General features: G+C 38.9%; 1 gene segment (V, D, J or C); it reads left to right on the plus strand.

Moving 5' to 3' along the window:
• Nucleotides 1–8466: 8466 nt before the first annotated feature.
• LOC308377720 (putative non-functional immunoglobulin heavy variable 3-38-3) lies at nucleotides 8467–8917 on the plus strand. The segment is given in 2 exons: nucleotides 8467–8512; nucleotides 8610–8917.
• The last annotated feature ends 2886 nt before the right edge of the window (nucleotides 8918–11803 follow it).

An 11803-nucleotide genomic window follows, 5' to 3' on the forward strand; every position in this document is an offset into this window, starting at 1 on the left:
CGTTTCAAAAAGGTTGAAACGCAATCTAAACCAATCAAATTGTAAGGGCGGGCTTTATACGTTGATGGACAGATATAGATAGAAGATACCGGAATATACATCGAACAAAGATGGCGCCGTCTCGGGAGCTTAGTGGGACATATTTTATATGATTTAAGCTATCTACACGACTTTTTTATGTCTACATTGACTCGGTTAGTTGTGTATACGCAAAACGAGTGTTGCCGAGGATTTTAGGTCCTAACTAAAGCACTCTAGACCATTATTGATCGGTTATGCTAACGCGTTGGCCAAAAAAATCATCGAAACTAATGGTAGCTTCTAGCCTTGAGTGCTAATTAAGTAACGTGAGCAGGCATATCTCAGCAGATATTGACAGCGCATTCATTTTGAAAGAGGAACAGAGAAACGCGATCAAGGCATTTGTCGATTGAAAAGATGTTTTTGCCGTCCTTCCTACGGGAGCAGGTAAAAGTTTAATCTGTCAGATGGTAATACTACGTTGCGCTGATTGGTTCTAGGTATCCAATTCAGCGAAGAGGAATTTTCTTTCCTGGTTCGTTGAAACACGCCCCATAATCACAGCCCAATTGTCCGGTCTCAGACTCATATTCTGACTAGAATTATGAGTATGACATCGTCAGGCTAGTTTTCAATATGTTGCAAGCTATGAATCTCTATCTGTCTGCAATACCGCTCTCTGCCTCTAGGCAACTTTCAAAGTCGTCAACCCTCCACCTCTAGTGAGTGTGCTAGGCATGCTACGCCTGTCTGCTGGCTTGCCCGGATTTAGGTTTTGCTTATAGCTTTTCGAGCATAGTTTTGTTTGCATTTTTGCCTGTACCTTAAAAAAATAAATAAAAAAATGATATAGCTCTGATTATTGTGGTTTTGAGTGCCTACTGTTTTGTTTAATTCACTTTTAAAAGGGGCCTGCATCTTTACACCGCTTAAGATTTAAGGTAGAACGGTCTTGTTAGATGTGTAACTAATGAATGCGGTCTCATTTTTGGATTTTCCTGGAACCGCCTTAAAAGAAATAGAGACTCTTTATCCTAGGACGAGCAGCCTGTCTGTGTGATAGCCAGGTATACATAAGCTTTTACGTTTTTATTGATTGTGACCTGAAATAATATATCGTTTTTGAAAGAATTTCTGACTCTTTGACTGTTTTAGTTAATTATATCTGCTGTTCTTAATTGCCCTCTAAAGCACTTTGAACTGCAACTCTTGTACGAAATGTACTATATAAATAAAGTCTTACTTACTTACTCTCTTTAGTTTAAAATGTATTGAACTATTTATGTTTAGTTTAATTTGTCCGCCATGGTATTGGTGACCTGGTGGTCATCTGGTGCCAACTTTAACCCCCACTGAAGTAAGTGAAGTATTTATGATTGCTGAATAACATGCTGAATGCATTTAGTCAGTGACCGTCGCAGATGAACACTAATGATAGGCTACTACTAATAATAATAATACTATCAAATTGTATGGCGCTTTTCATGGACCCAATCGGGCTCACTCCAAGCACAAGGTTGAAAAGTGAAGCATGATCTTGTACATATGCAGACTAAGTGGCACCTAATAACCTAATAAAAAGTTACACACTGTAGTAATTGGCATTACAAATTAGTTCGGACAACGGCATATCTTTAGCCTGCTAGCATATTTACTGAACTGTTTTAATCACAACACACATAGACGTTTATACAGCCACAGGTACGGGGCACCCAGAGGGTCATACTACAGATCCCTTCCTTTTTTGCATGGATAATTTTCTTAATTCTCATGATGATGATTTATGGCATGTACTGTACGTCATACATTCATACATTCATACACCCCTCTACAACCCATTTATCTCATCCCAGTCCTTACTCTACAAAGTGAACAGCCCCAATTATGTTTAAAAGAAAAGCCCACCTTACTGTAAATTCAATGACAATGACAAAAAAACATTTCTGTCATAAAGGCTTCTGTGGTGAGAAATGACACAAACGGTCACTAGGTGGCAGTGTGATCCTACGGTAGTTTGACATGCTGTTCACAACAGTAACGCCTAAAATCTCCTGTCATTGTCAAACCCATTTGTACACAAAACTGTTTGGAACTCAGGCATAATAAACTGTGTCCTATTTCACATTTCTTGAAGGCTGTGTCAGTAATTTACCATCAGTGAGGATTCTGTCTCAGCATTGCTGAACTAGCTTCATCATTAAAGTAAGAACAGTGTTCATCCAGTAAATATGAGGTGCTGTTACTGTTCTCTAACAGCTATGACGGATATAGTCAGTACCTAGGTGTAGGTGTGAGACAGCAGTGAATGAGCTCTTCGTTATTAGCCTGTAGGAATGTAGGAATTATTTTGTAGGAATTAGTTATAAAAACTATTGAAACTGATCAGCCATATTTGCTCCTCATGTTGTTAAAATGTGATCAGCGCAGCATTTAGGATAGGAATAGGATATTTAATATACTGGATAGATGATACCAACACTGCTCCCCTTTCACAGATAGATGTTCCTCTGGATGCAAATACTGCCAACCTTCATGTAGAAATACTGCTGTGTGACTTTTATTTCCTCATCAGATCATGGAGCACACTCGAGCCATGGCAGTCACATCATCCTCAACACAAACGTGTTGGCTGTTGGTGTTAGTGCTGGTGACATGTGGGTCTTTATTTATTCATTCAAAAACAATCTGAGAACAGATTCTTATATTTCAGTTCCATTGGTGTAAGTGGTTAAACTTTTTAGTTTTTTTTTTTCTTTTTTTTTCACAGGGGTTGACTTTATTTATTCATTCAAAAGCAATTTCAGCTCTGATTCTTGTATTTCGTTTCATTGGTGTTACTGGTTACTGATTTATTCAGAAGGAATTGGAGCTTCTTTTATTTGTATGGATTATATTTGTTTAAAACTATGTGATGTTTTACAGGGGTAGATTGTGCTATTGAACACACCCATCCCAGCTCCATGACTGTAAAGCCAGGAGAGTCTCTGACAATCACCTGCAAAGTGACTGGGGCATCTATTACAGATGGCAGCTACTTTGGAACAGCATGGATTCGTCAGGCAGCAGGGAAACCCCTCGTTTGGATCAACACACTCCTCTATGAGGATACCAAATATGAAAATAATGCCCTGAAAAACAAGTTCAGTGTCTCCAGACACACCTCCAGTAACACAGTGGATCTACGGGGACACAATCTGCAGACTGAAGACACAGCTGTGTATTACTGTGCTCGTTACCCACGGCATTACAATAAGCTACAATGCTGTACCAAAACCTCCCACACATAACACACCAGACATAGAAATCTAACATAAAAAGATGCCAACATTTGCCAACATACATTTTAAGACATTTTAAATGTAAATGTACCCCCATCTACAACCCATATTATTTATTATTCCAGTTCTTACTCATTGTCTACCAATTTAAAAGTGGACTGCCCCGAGTTTTGTTTAAAATAAAAGACCACCTATAATTTAATGATATTCCCATGATTTAAATCCAGAGTATATGTGCCTCACTTTAATAGCATTTACACAAGTGGACTAAAGCCAGATAAGGGGATAGAACACTGTATATCATAATGTTGTTAATGATTTAAAATGTAATATTTAGTATATAGACACATTATGTTATATGACTTCAACATTGATATGGGCAGTCATGGCAAACTTACCATCTATTGTCTTTAAGAAATAACAATATAAAATCTGAATGAAAATTATATTAACGTGATATTGTTCATATTTTACTGGTAACTTCGGCCTGGCTCTGCCCATTTAGTGCTTTTAATCACACCTTTATCGCTGGCTTCACCCCTTTTTCAATTTGATCTCTATATTCCATTTGGTAACTTCATTTTCTTATTTTTTCTTTCTGTTTCTTTCAATCAAAATTCAAAATGTCATGAAAAAAAGACAGTTTGTTGATTCAAAATCTTCCATTATTTACCATGGTCTTAAATGTGTCATGCATGTCTAGTGATCTGAGATGACGACACCTCTCATCAAATAGATTTAATCAAATGAACAAAGTAAACAGAAACACTGGAGTCATTAACCAAGAGCACCTTCATGTTGATATTGGCCATTTAATCTCTGGTGGTGTTTCATCAGTCCAAATAGGAGTGGCCAATGCAAAACACAAAAATCACCTCTTTCCATATATCTGTGTGTGAAGCAAGTTTGAAAAACAGATCATTTTGACACCGTGTACCATTCAGCCATGGATGTGACACAGCTCCTCTTACTGGCTGTCTGTCTAACAGGTGAGCCTACCCTTGATCCATGCTTCCCTTCATCTTGGATGTTTCAAAAATCCGGTTTTGAGATTGTCTTTTATCTCTCATTGTTTTGTAGGTGTGGGGGGTCAGACACTGACTGAATCTGAGCCTGTGGTCATTAATCCTGGAGGATCTCACAGACTGACCTGTACAGCCTCTGGGTTCTCATTTAGTGGCAACTGGATGGCTTGGATCAGACAAGCTCCTGGGAAAGGGCTGGAATGGATTGCAACCATTGGCACTAGTAGCTCCCCTATTCGCTACTCCCAGTCAGTCCAGGGGAGATTCACCATCTCCAGACAGGATTCCAGCAGCCAGCTGTACCTACAGATGAACAGCCTGAAGAGTGAAGACACAGCTGTGTACTACTGTGCCCGACAGCCACAGTGACTGAATGCAATGGCCAGGCTGTACAAAAACACTTCAACTCAACATCATTCAGGGAAATCTCATCTATTTCTCATCTCATCTATTACCACATTGAACAATAACACAAAATAGAAGCATACAGTCCCAATTAAGCAGGCCCTATTTCTCAGATTATTTAATAGTATACATTATGCTTTTTTATTTTAAAATATTATCAAAAGTTGTAAATACCTCCTTAGAGTATCCTAGTGCAATGTAAGCCTATTATATTTCAACTGTTAATGTTGAATGGATACAAATCAGTTAGAAAATTTCATATTGCGGCCACATGGCAAGAAATATATTTTAATAGTTTTTGCCTACACAGCATCTCCTTGTTGTTCCTTCTTGAGCCTCCAGAGGGCAGTCTAGTCTCTCAGCTCTCCTCTTCAGCCCCCTAACTGATACATAGTTTCACACCAAATCATGGCTGCATAGAAGCCAGCAAATAGAATTAGAGTGAGTTTGAGGAGAACTTAAATACTCATCTCCATGAAACCCTATAATGATTGTGCTGTTGAGGATTGGATGTTAAAATCACTGTGACATTTCACCATTGAAAGAAAATGAAATTTGGAATATTTACAGTAAAATGTCTCTAAATCTTTAAGACAGTTAAACTAATGAAAAATCCCAATCAAAGCTGTGTGTTAATGTAATGTACTGGAGACCTAAAGAGCTCCTTCTCCATACAGCTCAATTGATTTAATAACACTAACACACAACCTGACATAAGCTAAATGTCTAGTGAAATGGTCATGCTACCTTTGTGTGAGACAAATCATTTAGTTTGGCATATTTCATGCAATGTATTCTTTTGAATATTTGGATTTTGATCATTTCAAAGACTTTTTTGGGGGAAGACACCTCCACTAACACAGTTTTTTTTACACAACCTGAACTTCCAGACTGAGGACTCAGCTGTGTATTACTGTACTAGAGAACCACACCATGACAAACATGCTGCTTCCCCACACACACATCAGCAGGGCCTCCACTCCAGTAACACTAGCATGACACAGCAATAACACCATGCAGTCATATTAACTCATGTGAATCACAGCAATAACACCATGCAGTCATATTAACTCATGTGAATCACAGCAATAACACCATGCAGTCATATTAACTCATGTGAATCACAGCAATAACACCATGCAGTTATATTAACTCATGTGAATCACAGCAATAACACCATGCAGTCATATTAACTCATGTGAATCACAGCAATAACACCATGCAGTCATATTAACTCATGTGAATCACAGCAATAACACCATGCAGTCATATTAACTCATGTGAATCACAGCAATAACACCATGCAGTCATATTAACTCATGTGAATCACAGCAATAACACCATGCAGTCATATTAACTCATGTGAATCACAGCAATAACACCATGCAGTCATATTAACTCATGTGAATCACAGCAATAACACCATGCAGTCATATTAACTCATGTGAATCACAGCAATAACACCATGCAGTCATATTAACTCATGTGAATCACAGCAATAACACCATGCAGTCATATTAACTCATGTGAATCACAGCAATAACACCATGCAGTCATATTAACTCATGTGAATCTTATGAATCTCCTTTCCGTCTTAAACTAGGTGGGGCATTAAGGACATATTGTAATGCACAATGCTGGCCAAGAGGTATAGTTCTTTCAGCTCAATGAAAATATTTTGGTCATGTAGAACATGCATACATTCTACGTATGAAGGACACTTTTTGTACTTTACTGACAGGTAAACCCATTCACTGGTTACTGGTTTAATAGGAAATTCTATTCACAATTTTCATTGAACATGTCCAGCATTTATTCATAGATCTTTCTGTTCTGCCCTCTTTATCAGGAAGACATCATGCAAAACCCAGACTCCCTTGAGTATTTATACCCTCAGCACACAGTCAGTCATGAAGACACATATGCTCACACACTGCTGTTAGACATGAACTTTATTATTCTATCAGCCTTGCTGGCTGTCTATTCAACGGGTGAGGAGACATTTTACCACTATACACAGAAAAAGATTGGTGTATAATATATGTGTTATTTGTCACGTTATTAATTTTTCTTGTTTTCTTTTTCCAGGTGGACATGGTCAGACCCTGACTGAATCTGAGCCTGTGGTCATTAATCCTGGAGGATCTCACAGACTGACCTGTACAGCCTCTGGGTTCTCATTTAGTGGCAAGTGGTTTGCTTGGATCAGACAAGCCCCTGGGAAAGGGCTGGAATGGATCGCTCACATGCACAGCACCACTATCTACCAGTCTCAAGCTTCTAAAGGACGGTTCACAATCTCTAGAGATGATGGCAAGAGCCAGGTGTATCTGCAGATAAACAACCTGAAGACTGAGGACACTGCTGTGTATTACTGTGCCCGATACCCACAGTGATAGAAGAGTCTGGAGAGATGAACAAAAACTCACAGTGAAAACAAGGGCACTGAACTGTGACTGTCTCTTCAAAAACATAGTTTACAGTCTTGTGCCTTGCTTACCCCACTTTGGACAGCAGGTGGCGTCAGAGATGTAGCATACAGGGACATTCCCATGAACTCCTACTCATCAACACCACACAATGAAACATTCATTAACCTGAAATCAGATGAGTAGTCACCAAACATGTTACATTGCTTTTATTACAGTGAGGCTGCAAGTGAAGCAGTTGTGGCTTCACTGCATATTTAAATTAGTCATATAATGTTTGCAAGCATAATCTCACATCAATAAAAGTCAGTCCATGTGCCTTGACATCTTTTACGTAATAATGAATTATGTTGAAATTGATTAAAATAAAACATATTCCATCGTAGTAACACAAAACAGACACAAAAACAATAAAGAAAACAATGATAAAAAATCCAGTAGGCCAACATGCACATTTATTTTAACTGATTCTAAGTACAAAGTCTCTGTTCAGATTACGTAAGAGGAGAAAAGACTCTTTTATTCTTCTAAAGTCTTGAAAGTGTAATTTAGTTTAATTCTTCACAAGGCCAGAACTTCCAGACTGAGGACACAGCTGTGTATTACTGAACTAGAGAACCACACCATGACAAACATGCTGCTTCCCCACACACACATCAGCTGGGCCTCCACTCCAGTAACACTAGCATGACACAGCAATAACACCATGCAGTCATATTAACTCATGTGAATCACAGCAATAACACCATGCAGTCATATTAACTCATGTGAATCACAGCAATAACACCATGCAGTCATATTAACTCATGTGAATCACAGCAATAACACCATGCAGTCATATTAACTCATGTGAATCACAGCAATAACACCATGCAGTCATATTAACTCATGTGAATCACAGCAATAACACCATGCAGTCATATTAACTCATGTGAATCACATCAATCTCCTTTCCTTCTTCAACCAGGTGGGTTACTTAGGACATATTTAATGCACAATGCTGGCCTAGAGGTCTAGCTCTCTCAACAGAATTACAATATTTAGGTCATGTATAACATACATACATTCTAAGTATGTACAACACATTTTGTACTTTACTGACAGGTAAACCCATTCACTGGCTACTGGTTGAGTAGGAAATTCTGTTCACAATTTTCATTCAACATGTCCAGCATTAATTCATACATATTTTTGTTCTGTCCTCTTTATCAGGAAGACATCATGCAAAACCCAGACTCCCTTGAGTATATATATCCTCAGCACACAGTCAGTCATGAAGACACACATGCTCACACACTGCTGTTAGACATGAACTTTATTATTCTATCAGCCTTGCTGGCTGTCTACTCAACAGGTGAGGAGCCATTTTCACAATATGCTCAAAAACAGATTGCGTATAATATATGTGTTATTTGTCACGTTATTAATTTTTTCATGTTTTCTTTTTTCAGGTGAACATGGTCAGACCCTGACTGAATCTGAGCCTGTGGTCATTAATCTTGGAGGATCTCACAGACTGACCTGCACAGTCTCTGGGTTCACAGTTACAAGCCACTATATTGCTTGGATCAGACAGGCTCCTGGGAGGGGGCTGGAATGGATCGCTAGCATGGCCAGCACCACTATCTACCAGTCTGAGGCTTCTAAAGGACGGTTCACAATCTCTAATGATTATGGCAAGAGCCAGGTGTATCTGCAGATGAACAACCTGAAGACTGAGGACACTGCTGTGTATTACTGTGCCCGAGACCCACAGTGATAGAAGAGTCTGGAGAGATGAACAAAAACTCACAGTGAAAACAAGGGCACTGAACTGTGACTGTCAGTTCAAAAAAACAGTTTTACAGTCTTATGCCTTGCTTGCCCCACTTTGGACAGCAGGTGGCGTCAGAGATGTAGAACACTGGGACATTCCCATGAACTCATACTCATCAACACCACACAATGAAACATTCATTAACCTGAAATTAGATGAGGAGTCACCAAACGTTAGAGTTACATTTCTTTCAGTACAGTGAAGCTGCAAGTGAAGCAGTTGTGGCTTCACTGCATATTTAAATTAGTCAGATCATGCAAGCATAATATCACATCGAGAAAAGTCATTCCATGTGCCTTGCCCTTGACATATTTTAGTAATAATGTGTTATGTTGAAATTGTTTAAAATAAAATATATTCCATCGTAGTAACACAAAACAGACACCAAACAATACCGTAAACAATGCTAACATATCCAGTAGGCCTACATGCACATTTATTTGAACTGATACTAAGTACAAAGTCTCTGTTCAGATTAAGAGGAGAGGAGATTAAGACTGTTTCATTCTTCTAAAGGCTTGAAAGTGTAATTAAGTGTTAATCACCATTATGTACAGTACAGATGGGTGAGCGCTTTGACCTTCAATTCTATTCCGCTCAATCTATGTGGCATTGTTCATTGTAGTTTTTATTTAGTTATCGTGTTTTTGAAAAACTGACATCTTGATTTGTATAAAGGAAGTAAATTATCTTTTCACTGCAAGTTTTAGTGTTAATATTTATTCATTTTTATTACTATATTTACCCTGTTCTGCACTGATGGAAAAGTCCTTGATCACCCAGCCTGTCACAGACATGACTTCAAATAAGTTCATGTGAATCATAGGAATCTACTTTCCTTCTTCAACCAGGTGGGGCATTAAGGACCTATAACATTAATGTATGTGTACAGTTCAGTTAAGTGGACGGAATCCAGTTAAGGGGATAGAACACCATAGATCATAATGTTGTTAATCATTCAAAATGATATATTTAATACATACACACATTATATTATATTACTTCCACATTTATATGGGCAGTCATGGCCAACTCACCATCTATAGTCTTTATAAAATAACAATATAAAACTTAAATACAAATGATATTAACTTGATATTGTTATCACAGTAATACTTCATTAGACTAGTCCAGTAAACAGGTGATCAATATTCTCTGTTGGGAGTGAACAGGTGATCAATATTCTCTGATGGTAGTGAACAGGTGATCAATATTCTCTGTTGGGAGTGAACAGGTGATCAATATTCTCTGTTGGGAGTGAACAGGTGATCAGTATTAGCTGTAGGGAGTGATCAGGTGATCAATATACTCTGTTGGGAGTGTCTCCAGCAGGGGTTCCCTTATGCAAACTACCTCCACACTCCCTCCTCATATAATCAGTTAATGTGCTCCTCTCATTGACAGCCATCAGAGAAGATCATCTGTTATCAGTTCAGCTGCATGACAAACCATGATCCGTACATCTCAGCTTCTGCTATTGTTGATAGCTGCCACATGTGAGTCTGATTAAGCTCATTAAGGATGCAAAGATAGAAACTCTTGCTGTTTTATTCAAGTGATTGTGCATTTTAGAATGTCTTGTATTAGTGTCAGGAGAAACACTGAATCATAGACTTCATCATTAGGAGCTCAACACAAACCATAGATATTATATAGATTGAGATGTTCTGTACTGAATGCCATAACACAAACCATAGATATTATATAGATTGAGATGTTCTGTACTGAATGCCATAACTCATTAGTGTTGCCTTTTGTTGTTCCAGATGTCCACATGGAGGAGCTCAATCAGCCAGCTTCTGTGAATATCCAGCCCAGTCAAAGCTTGACCATCCAATGTAGGGTCTCATATTCTATCACTAGCTATGGCACTGGATGGATAAGGCAGGCTTTGGGGGGACCACTAGAGTGGATTGGGCTTATTAACAGTGCTGGGAGCTTGTACTACAAGGACTCTTTGAAAAACAAGTTCAGTGTCTCCAGAGACACCTCCAGTAACACAGTCACTCTACAGGGCCAGAATCTGCAGGCTGAAGACACAGCTGTGTACTATTGTGCACGGTGGGCACAGTGACTGAATGCAATGGCCAGGCTGTACAAAAACACCTCCTCATTCACCACATGAGCCCTGCTCAAAGATATGAGGCAGTATAGCACTGTAGTACGTACTACCATGTAGATGACCTGAAGAAAAACTCCTTCACACAAATACACCAGTACTGTACACATCATTAAGCAAATAATCTGAAAGCAAAATCAGGTGTGGTTTGGAGTGTTACTATTCAACAATGGGTTCACATAAACACACGTACTCAAACAGACAGACAGACAGATAGAGAGACAGAGAGAGAGGGGGAGAGAGAGAGAGTGTTGGTAAAATGGTTAAACATGCTTATTGCACACAATACAACTGAATACTATGCCAGGCAGAAAAGACAAATGCCATCTTATTAAATGAACTCTCTGATCTTCTTATATCAAAAGACCTCCATTGTGTGCATTAACAGCAACTCCCATGCACTGAGTGCTATCAGACATATTAGCATGGTCTGGCCACAGTTCAACTAATTAACATACCATGCATTCCCCAATCACCTGTCCTGAGACGTCAGGACTCCGATGGAGTCAGTAGCTGACAGAGTTTATTAGACATAGCCAAGGCAGAGGAACAGGGGTAACACGGAAGACAAGATTCACTAATAGTCCAGGCAAAATAGTAGCCTGGTGACACCAGCCTACGTATTTCCGCCTGAATTGATTTCAAGCTCATACTCAGTCTGGCCCAGCCCCATTGACAATCGTTTCCAGAACTCAAAATTTTGCCGGACC

The sequence above is a fragment of the Sprattus sprattus genome (assembly GCF_963457725.1).
Source record: "Sprattus sprattus genome assembly, chromosome: 16".
NCBI lineage: Eukaryota > Metazoa > Chordata > Actinopteri > Clupeiformes > Clupeidae > Sprattus > Sprattus sprattus.